The sequence below is a fragment of the Tachyglossus aculeatus genome, unplaced genomic scaffold (genome assembly GCF_015852505.1).
Source record: "Tachyglossus aculeatus isolate mTacAcu1 unplaced genomic scaffold, mTacAcu1.pri scaffold_88_arrow_ctg1, whole genome shotgun sequence".
In the NCBI taxonomy this organism is placed as follows: domain Eukaryota; kingdom Metazoa; phylum Chordata; class Mammalia; order Monotremata; family Tachyglossidae; genus Tachyglossus; species Tachyglossus aculeatus.
This window is the reverse complement of record NW_024045096.1, coordinates 592178-602167: the sequence shown is the minus strand read 5'-3', so window position 1 is coordinate 602167 and position 9990 is coordinate 592178.

Here is a 9990-nt window from a genome sequence, read left to right as displayed (position 1 = left end):
AGACCTTGACATTCTCAGCAAATACATAATAATAATGATGGCATTTGTTAAGCGCTTAGTATGTGCCAAGCGCTGTTCTAAGCGCTGGGATAGCTGCATTCTGAATGGCTAAGCTACTTGTAGGTGCTTCTTTTTTCTTAAAGTTTTACTTCCAGAAATCTATTATTCTTGGCCAATCGCGGGTGTGGTGACAGTTCGAATAGAGCAGATGCATCCTGAGTCTCACGCTGGGTGTTTCCAGCCTGTGGAAGAGGGATAACACATAGTACATCGTCAGGGTTTAGAGGTGTGGCAGCTGGGGCGCAGAAATTCCAAAGTGCCTTGGCTAAGGTAACACAGCACAAAAGCGTCAATACCGGAACTTGGTTCCAGGTCTGCCACATCTCTACTCGATTCGCTGCATCTCGAGGGTGGTTTGAGGTTGTTTCAATGGTGGTGGCCTCTGAGTATCTAGAAGGGACGGCTGGGGCCAGATAGATCCAGGCACCTGCCCTCTTGTGGCAACTCTGGAGTATTACATCGGCGCTCAACGGATGATTCAGTCGCTTTGTATTGCTTCATCCTCTATGACGTCCTCCTTTTGGGAAACTATATTCTTTGTCCCTCCTCCCATCTACATCGTCCAGTTCCTAGGGCCAGGGGTCATGTGTACTAGGGCCCTGCGACACTTCCAACTACACATATCCTAAACCGTCCTCCTTCTCTTTCATTTCGAACCCTGTCCTGGCACCTGCTTTTTAAAATTGGTCTCTTTGGTTTTTCTTGTACTGGTGTTTCTTCATAAGTGCTTGCTATGTGCCAGGTACTGTCCGTGGCGCTGGGGTAGATTCAAGCAAATCTGGCTGGACACACTTCTGTCCAACTTGGGACTCAGAGTCTTCACCTTCCCTTTTTACAGATGAGGTCACTGAGGCCCCGAAAATTCATTCATTTACTCCTTCCTTCCTTCATTAAATCGGATTGATTGAGCGCTCACTGTATGCAGATCACTGTCCTCAGAGCTTGGGATAGTACACTGTAACTATAAACAGAAAAAATCCCTGCCCACAGTGAGCTCACAGTCTAGAGGGGGAGACAGACCTTAATATACAGAAATAGACGAAGAAGGAAAGAACAAAAATTGAATCAATCAGTCATTTACAGAGAGGGGACTTGTCCACAGGGAGACAGCATCAAGAGCCGGAATTAGAGCTCTTTCCGCCAGAACCAGCTGCTCTCTTTTCGCATCACTTTAAATCGTACGACTTTTCTTCCTGTCTCACAAGTCTGAATTTTGTTGTTGTGTTTGATTCAATTAATCGATCGATCGATCGTGCCATCTTGTTCATTGAGAGCATTCTGTGCATCGAGCAGCGTACTCAGCTTTTACGGCAGTACAACCGTCTGGTGTCTGTCTCCCCTGGAGAATGAAAGCTCTTCTCCCCTATCCTAGGCGGGCCCCTATCCGCCAGTCCACGCTCCCCTGCACTGAGACACAGCCGGATGGTTTGGGTGAGTTCCTGGGCTGGCCTCTGTCACCTCCGCTTTCTCGTATTGCTGTTGGTTCAGCGATTATTCTTTGCCAATCGCTAGTGGGGGTACCATACGACCAATAGCAAAGGCAGTCTGCATCCCACATCGGGGCTCGAAGCCTGTGGAAGAGAGTTAACACATCCTTAGGATTACAGGTGAGGCTGCTGAGGTGCACAGATTCCAGAGTGTCTTGGTCAAGGTCACACAGCACAAAAGTATTACAACGGGTACTTGTTCCCAGCTCTGCCATATCCCAGGTCTGTGTCCTTTCCAATCGCTTTGCTGCTTCTGGAGGGTGGTGCGAGGTTGTTTCGATGGTGGCTGGACTTTGGGAATCCAGAGGAGCTGGCCGGGGCCAGATGAATCCGGGAAGCTGCACTCTTGTGGCAACTCTGGAGCATTGCATCAGTGGTCAATCGATGCGCTTTGGGACTTTGGGACTTCCTCATTCTCTATGACGTCCTCCTACTGGGAACATAATTTTTTGTCACTCCTCCCGTCTACATTGTCCGGTTCCTTGGGCTAGGGACCATGTGTTGCCAACTTGTACTTCCCAAGCGCTTAGTACAGTGCTCTACACACAGTAAGCGCTCAATAAATACGATTAAATGAATGAATGAATGTGTACTAAAGATGCAGCGTGTCTCAGTGGAAAGAGCCTGGGCTTTGGAGTCAGAGGTTATGGGTTCAAATCCCGGCTCCTCCAATTGTCAGCTATGTGACTTTGGGCAAGTCACGTAACTTCTCTGTGCCTCAGTTGCCTCATCTGTAAAATGGGGATTAAGATTGTGAGCCCCCCATGGGACAACTTGATTACCTTGTAACCTCCACAGCTCTGAGAACAGTGCTTTGCACATAATAAGCGCTTAATAAATGGCATTATTACATTATTATTATAGGGCCCTCCGGCACCTCCAACTAGACATGTCCTAAATCGTTCTACTCTTTCAATTCTAACCCTGTCCTGGTACCTGCTTTTTTATTGGTCTCCTTGTTTTTTCTTCTATTGGTATTTCTTCATAAGTGCTTGCTATGTTCCAGGTACTGTCCGTGGAGCTGGGGTAGATACAACCTAATCTGGTTGGACACACTCCTGTACCACATGGGACTCACAGTCTTCACTTTCCTTTTTTACAGATGAGGTCACTGAGGCTCCTACAAATAATTCATTTATTCCTTCATTCATTCATTCAATCACATTTATTGAGCGCTCACTGTATGAAGATCAGTGTCCTCAGAGCTTGGAAGAGTACACTATAAAAATAAACAGACACAATCCTTGCCCCCAGTGAGCTCACAGTCTAGAGGGGGAGATAGACGTGAATATACATAAATGGAGTAAGAAGAACGAAGAAAAAATGAATCAACAGGTCATTTACAGAAAGGGGACTTGCCTACAGGGTGACGCAGTCAAGTGCCGGATTTAGAGCTCTCTCCACCAGATCCAGCTGCTCTCCTTCCGCATCACCGTAAATCGTACGACTTTTCTTCCTGTCTCATAAGTCTGAATTTTGGTTGTGTGTTTGCCTCAATCAATCAATCGATCCTTCGGGCAATCCTGTCGACTGAGTGCATTCTGTGCGTCCAACTGTACTCAGCTTTGTCTGGAGTATAACGCAACAAATAAAGAGACACATTCACTGGCCACAACGAGCTTTCAGTCTGGAGGAGGAGACAGACCCCAATAGGAATCGATTCACTGTGGCTATAGAAAGAAGGCCTGGAGGTTGGGGGTGGTTAGGAGGGGCTCAGCGCGGCTTCAGCGCTTCGCATACCGGCCATTTGCCGGCCGGGGCCAGACGAATCCGGGCAGCTGACATCTTGTAGCAACTCTGGAGTATTATTACATCGGGGCTCAACCGTTGCTTCAGTTTATTTGTACTTCGTCATCCTCTATGACGTGCTCCTACAGGTAAAGTGAATTTTTTGTCCCCCGACCCGCCTTCACTGTCCAGTTCTTTAGACTTGGGGCCGTGTGTACTAGGGCCCTCTGACACCTCCAACTATACTTGTCCTAAACCGTCCTCCTTCTCTTCCAATTGGAACCCTGTTCCGGCTACAGCTTTCTTTATATTTCTCTTTGTTTTTCTTTTACTCGTATTTTTTCATAACCGCTTGCTTTGTGACAGGTACTGTCTTTGGCGCTGGGGTAGATTCAAGCTAATCTGATTGGACACACTTGAGTCCCATATGGGACTCAGAGTCTTCAACTTCCCTTTTAAATTTGAAGTAATTGAGGCCTCGAGAATTCATTCATTTATTCCTTCCTTCCTTCATTCAATCTCATTGATTGAGCGCTTACTCTTTTTCAAGCAATACCCTCAGAGCTTAGGAGAGTACATTATAACAACAAACAGTCACAATCCCTGCCCACAGTGAGCTCAAAGTTTAGAGGGGCCGACAGACGTTAATATACAGAAATAAAGAAGGAAAGAAAAAATAATCAATCATTTACAGAGAGGGGACTTGCCAACAGGTGACAAAGTCAAGAGTCGGAATTAGAGCTCTCGCCAGCAGATCCAGGTGCTTTCCTTTAGCTTCACTGTAAATGGTACGACTTTTCTTCCTGTCTCACAAGTCTGAATTTTGGTGCTGTGTTTGACTCAATCAAACACAGCTCGATCGTTCGATCGAGCAATCGTGTTGACAGAGAGCATTATGTGTTTTGAGCACTGTACTCAGCATTTGCGGGAGTGCAACCCAACAATAATAGGCACACGTTCACTGGCCACAACGAGCTTTCAGTCTCAAGTGGGAGACAGACGCCAACAGGAATCAATTTACTGCGGCTATAGACGGAAGAGCCTGGGGCCTGGGGGTTGCTGGGAGAGGCTCAGGGTGGCCACAGTGCTGCGCAAGGCCGCCCTTTGCCAGGCTGAACACTCATTCATTCATTCTATCGTATTTAGTGAGCGGTTACTGTGTGCAGAGCACTCTACTAAGGGCTTGGAAAGTGCTATTCGGCAACAAATCGAAATGGGCTCACAGTCTAGAAGAAGGGAGACGAACAACAAAACAAAACAAGTAGACAGGCATAAATAGTATCAATATAAATAAATAGAAGTATAGGTATATACGCATCATTAACAAAATGAATAGAATAATAAATACATGCATGTATACACAAGTGTTTTAGGGCAGGGAGGGGCATAGAACAGGGAGAGAGAGTGGGGCAATGGGGGGGTAGGAGCAGAGGAAAGGGGAGGCTCTGTCGCAGAAGTGAGCTTTTGCTAGGGCCTCCCTCGCCCTCTGCGAGGACCCCAACGTCCGCGAACCAGGCCGCAGGACACGACTGGGATGGAAGTTCGGTAGGCAGAAGCGAATGTTGTCCAGTGCGAGCGGCAGACTCCAACCCCCGGAAGTCTTTGGGCCTCGTGCCTACACAGAACCCTGACGACAGATTCCGATTGCCTGGGTCCAAACCGAGCCAGGGCTACATGGGCAGCCAATAGGGAGCGAAGGGACTAATGAGGGTTTACTCCGGTTGGAGCATTTTGGGGAGGGCGAAGGGCAGCTGCCTGGACCAGCGCAGAGTGGGCTCAATCCAATGGAAGTATATCCAGGGACCCTTCCTTTATAAGAGGCCCACCCTCGATATGTGGGGTCGCTCAGTGCCTTTACTGTTGGTTCCATAGTAAACTCTCCCAGGAGAGAATGGGATGAAAGGTGCCCGATTTGGACCGGGTTTGGGGTCTCTGTGGTCTCTATGCTATACCTCACAGGGAGTGATGGAAAGTACTTAAAAATACCATAATTACTATCAATCTCAATGAGCCCGCTGTTGGGTAGGGACCGTCTCTATATGTTGCCAACTTGTACTTCCCAAGCGTTTAGTACAGTGCTCCGCACACAGTAAGCGCTCAATAAATACGATTGAATGAATGAATGAATGAAAGCGGTCTGAACAACCACTGCCCGCGCCTTCCGCTCTCTGGCCAATGGCGGCGGGCTGCCCTGCCGGGCACGACGGGAGTGGTATTTCAGGAGGCGGAGGTGAGCGCTGTCACGGAATAGCGTCAGACTATGAATCCTAGAAGTCTTCGAGCCCCGAGCCTCCACCCCACCCTCCTTCCCATCGCGTCAAGGTCTGATTGGCAATCTGGACTGCCTGGGCTGGATTCTGCCATACACGCATTATCGTGGCGATGTTGGTTCAGTGATTTCTCTCGGCCGATCTTGCTTGTTGTTTGGAATTTCTTGCCTTGAGATCTCGTTCTTTGGTTGGTGGTTCGGTGATTGTCAAGTTCTTGTCCTTTGTCAGGAGGGGTACTGTCCCAGGGCATTGTTGATTGTAGGTAGTTTTCAGCAATAGCTTTAAGCTCCTCAGAACCTGTGAGGAACGACCTGGAACACAAGTCAGCACATTGACTCCCGGCGAAAGGGTCTTGGTACCTAGCACTTGTTGCAGTGCTCAGCACCCCACCACTTATAGGGAGGATCATGGACATGATTCAACATCCTGGTACCTAGCAGGAGAACCATGGCACCTGAATCAACACCTCAGGGCCTATGGGCCGGGGTCCCAGGATCTTATTCACCACCCCAGCATTTGTAGTGAGAGGCCTGTTGCTTGCCTCGACATCTTGGGTTTCTATGGTGAGAGCCTTAGGAACTGGGCCATCATCAGAGCCCTTGTGGGGATGATGCTAAACCCCGATTTGGCTTCCCAGCATAAAAAGGAGGACCCTGAGCTTCAGGTAACTTCCCACTTCCCTGGCACACGTGGGCAGAATCCTGAGATTAACAACTGAGAAGTGCAGGTAGGGAGGTTCCTTTAATGAGTGCTAGCAGAATCTATGTGGCTAGGCTTCTGACCTGAATCCGTATCCTGGTCATCCCCAGGAGCTAGCGTCACACCCCAGTACCAGTGATATGGCCGGAATGGCCCACTGGCCCACTGGAGCAAAGCCCTGGGATTTGGGTTAGCACATAGGCACAGGTGAGTGGGAGGGGGGAGTCTATGAACTCTGTCAACATCCAAAGGAGTGTGGTAAGAGCCAAAGGACCTGATTCTCTACCCCTAGTATCTGTGGGAAGAGCCCTAGACCCTCGGGCAATACCCCAGAACTTGTAGAGAGCGTCCTTGGACCCTGTACAGCACATTAGCTTCAGCACAGTGACTACTGTGAGTTAAGCCCTGGAACCTGGGTTAGCATTATGACATATCTGGGGAAGCCTTGACCTGTTTTAATAGCCAGAATCTAGGTCAGATCAGCCCCTTAGTATCATGGGGAAAGCCCTAGGAACTGAGTCAGAGCCTCAATGTACCTCAGAATCAATGAGGAGGAGCTGGGTACCTGGGCCAGTGAACAGTACGGAAGGACCTGGGGCTTGTGACAGCATCCCAGCAACTTTATCGATGGTTCTGGGTTTATATAGCACTGTCATTCCATAATAGGAGGAACTTGGAACCAAGGTCTAAACACCTATTTGTTGACTCCTGGGATCTGGTGAGCAATCCACGACCTTTGAGTAGGGTCCTGCACTTGGGTCAGCATCGCAGCACCTATGGAGAAGATTCTGGGCCTTGGGTCAGCAGGCCAGAAGTGGTGGGGAGAGCCCAAAGCCCTGGTATTGCACCACAGCTCTAACAAGGAGGGACATGAAGCAGCATGAATTTGTGGATAGAGCATGTGCCTGTGAGTCAGAAGGTCATGGATTCTAATCCCGATTTTGCCACTTGGCTGCTGTGTGACCTTGAGCAATCCACTTCTCTGTGCATCGGTTCCCTCATCTGTAAAATGACGATGAAGATGCCGAACCCAATGTGGGACAGGGACAAGTGTCCAAACCCATTCTTCAGTGCTTAGAAAAGTGCCTGGCACATAGTAAGTGCTTAACAAATACCATTATTATTATTAAGAGACCTTATTCAGAAATTCGACATGTAAATGTTGAGCTCTCAGACTTGGACCAACACCCTAACACCTGTTGGGAAGGCCCGGTCCATGTATCCTGGGTCCTGTTTCTCTCCGGGGAGAGTCGTTAGTTCTAGGCCAATATATCCACAGCAAAGGTAGTGAGGGTCCTCCGGCTCCTGGGAAGATGACACCAGTTTCTCCAGTTTCTCATGACCCTATCAATCAATCAGTCACACTTATTGAGAATAACTTCTTTGTAACTGCTTGGGAGACTGGCCACAATGAGCTTACAGTCTAAAGGGGGAGACAGAAAAGAGAAAATTAATAAATTAATAAGAGGTAAGTACATAAGTGCTGTGGGGTTTAAGGTGCGTGGTAAATATAGAGTAAATCCCTTTTGGTTTCAAGCACTCTACTAAGCCCTCTACTAGATACAAGTCCCACATTAGGCTCACAGTCCAAATAGGGGGGAGAACACTTTGCAGATGAGGGAACTGAAGCACTTGCCCAAGGTCACCCTGCAGAAAAGTGGCAGAGCCTGGATTACAGTCCAGTTCCTCTGACACCCAAGCCTATGCACTTTCCACTAGGTCACAATGCTTCTCAAAATCCAATGTAAGAACCAGGTTCAAGTTCTTGTGGGAGCATCTTCATTCATTCATTCAATCGTATTTATTGAGCCCTTACTGTGTGCAGAGAACTGTACTTAGCGCTTGGGAAGTACAAGTCGGCAACATATAGAGACGGTCCCTACCCAACAACAGGCTCACAGTCTTCAGGAAAGAAAAGGCCATCTGCATTTGACAGCGCGGAGCAGGCTTATTCAAATGCAAGGAAGTGTTATAACCCAGCCCGAGTAAGATGCCTGAATACAGTATGTGGAGCCTCTCAGTGTCTTGACACTTGGTTGAGTGGTAAACTCTTTCGGGAGGGGATGGGATTAAAGGAACCTGATTTGGAGCGAGGTTGGTATGTGTTATAACCCAGCTCGGATGAGATGCCCGAATACAGTATGTGGAGCCACTCAGTGCCTTGACACTTGACATGGGTCTCCGTGTTCTCTATGGGACACCTCAGTGAGCTCACAGTCTAGAAGGGGAGACAGACATTAAATATAAATAAATGGATAAAAAAATAAATTACAGATATAAACATATGTGCTATGGGGAAGGGAGTGTGGGTGATTGAAGGAGCAAGTATTAGTGTCACAAAAGGGAGTGGGAGAAGAGGAGAGGAGAGCCCAGTCAGGGAAGGCTTCCTGGAGGAGATATCAAGGCTTTGAACATGGCTTTGAAATAAGGTAGAGCAAATGAACTCTGCCTCTCTCTGATATGAGGTGGGAGGGCATTCTAGGCCAGAAGTAGGATGTGGGTGAGAGGTCGGTGGCGAGATAGATGAGATCAAAGTACAGTGACAAGTTTAGGACCAGGAATGAATTGTGCGGGCTGGCCTGTACTAGGAGAGCAGCTAAGTGAGATAGGAGCCGGCAAGGTGATTAAGTGTTTTAAAACCAATGGTGAGGAGTTTTTGCTTGACGTGTAGGTGGATGGGCAGCCACTGGAGTTTCTTGAGAGGTGGGGAAATATGGTCTGAACATTTTTGAAGAAAAATGATTCAGGCAGCAGCATGAAGTATAGACTGGAGTGGAAAGAAATAGGAGGCAGGGAGGTCAGCAAGGTGGCTGATACAATAACCAAGGCAGGGTAGGATAAATACCTGTATCAACGCCAGAGGAGGCACCATGTTATTCTCTTAAACCCTGCGTCAATTCTAGAAGAAACATCTAGGTACTGTCTACTTCCCCTGAACTATTACAGAAAAGACAGACAGGCTCTGACCACAGCCCCTTTGTCAATGCCAGTAGATTTGCCCAGGCCCTGGCCACAGTCCCTGCATCAATTCGAGAAGAAGTCTCCAGCCTCAGCCCAGAGTCTCTGTGTCACTGCTAGAAGAGGGACCCAGACTCGATCTCATCCACCGTGTTATTGCCGGAAGAAGCAACTTGGCACTGCCCAGAACACCTGAGATGTTGCCAGACGAACTATCCTGCATCAGTGCCTGAAGAGGCACTTTCATCCAACATGTGGGGATGGGATTCAAGGATCGGCATGGTGAGAGTGAGACTAAAATCAGAAAGGTTGAGCCGTGAAAGATATATTCCATGCAGTGATTTGAACTTCTCTTTTGGGAGCAAAATGCTTGTTTTTAATCATTCATGGTTTATTGAGCATCCCTTTGGCGGTGGGGGGCTGGAGGAATACAGTTATAAGTTACAAGCAATGCTAATCCTATACTACTAGGCAGTGAGTCCACGGGTCAACATGGTTCCCCACGTCTAACAGCCGGCAGAAGCAGGAAGGAGACATGGTCATCTCCAGAGGCTACCTTTCATATTACCCAGGAATCAAGTCTCCAGGGGCAACCTTTCAAATCACACCCGGCATGGACTACATTTCATATCACCTTATACTTGACCTACCTCCTCGACGGGATACCATTTGAGCTCACTCCTCGAAGGGATACTCACTCCTCTTTGCTCCAGAAAGGAGGTCCGCTCGGTCACTTGGAACCCTCATCTCTGTAGAGGATTAGTGTGACATTAGTGTGACAGAATTCC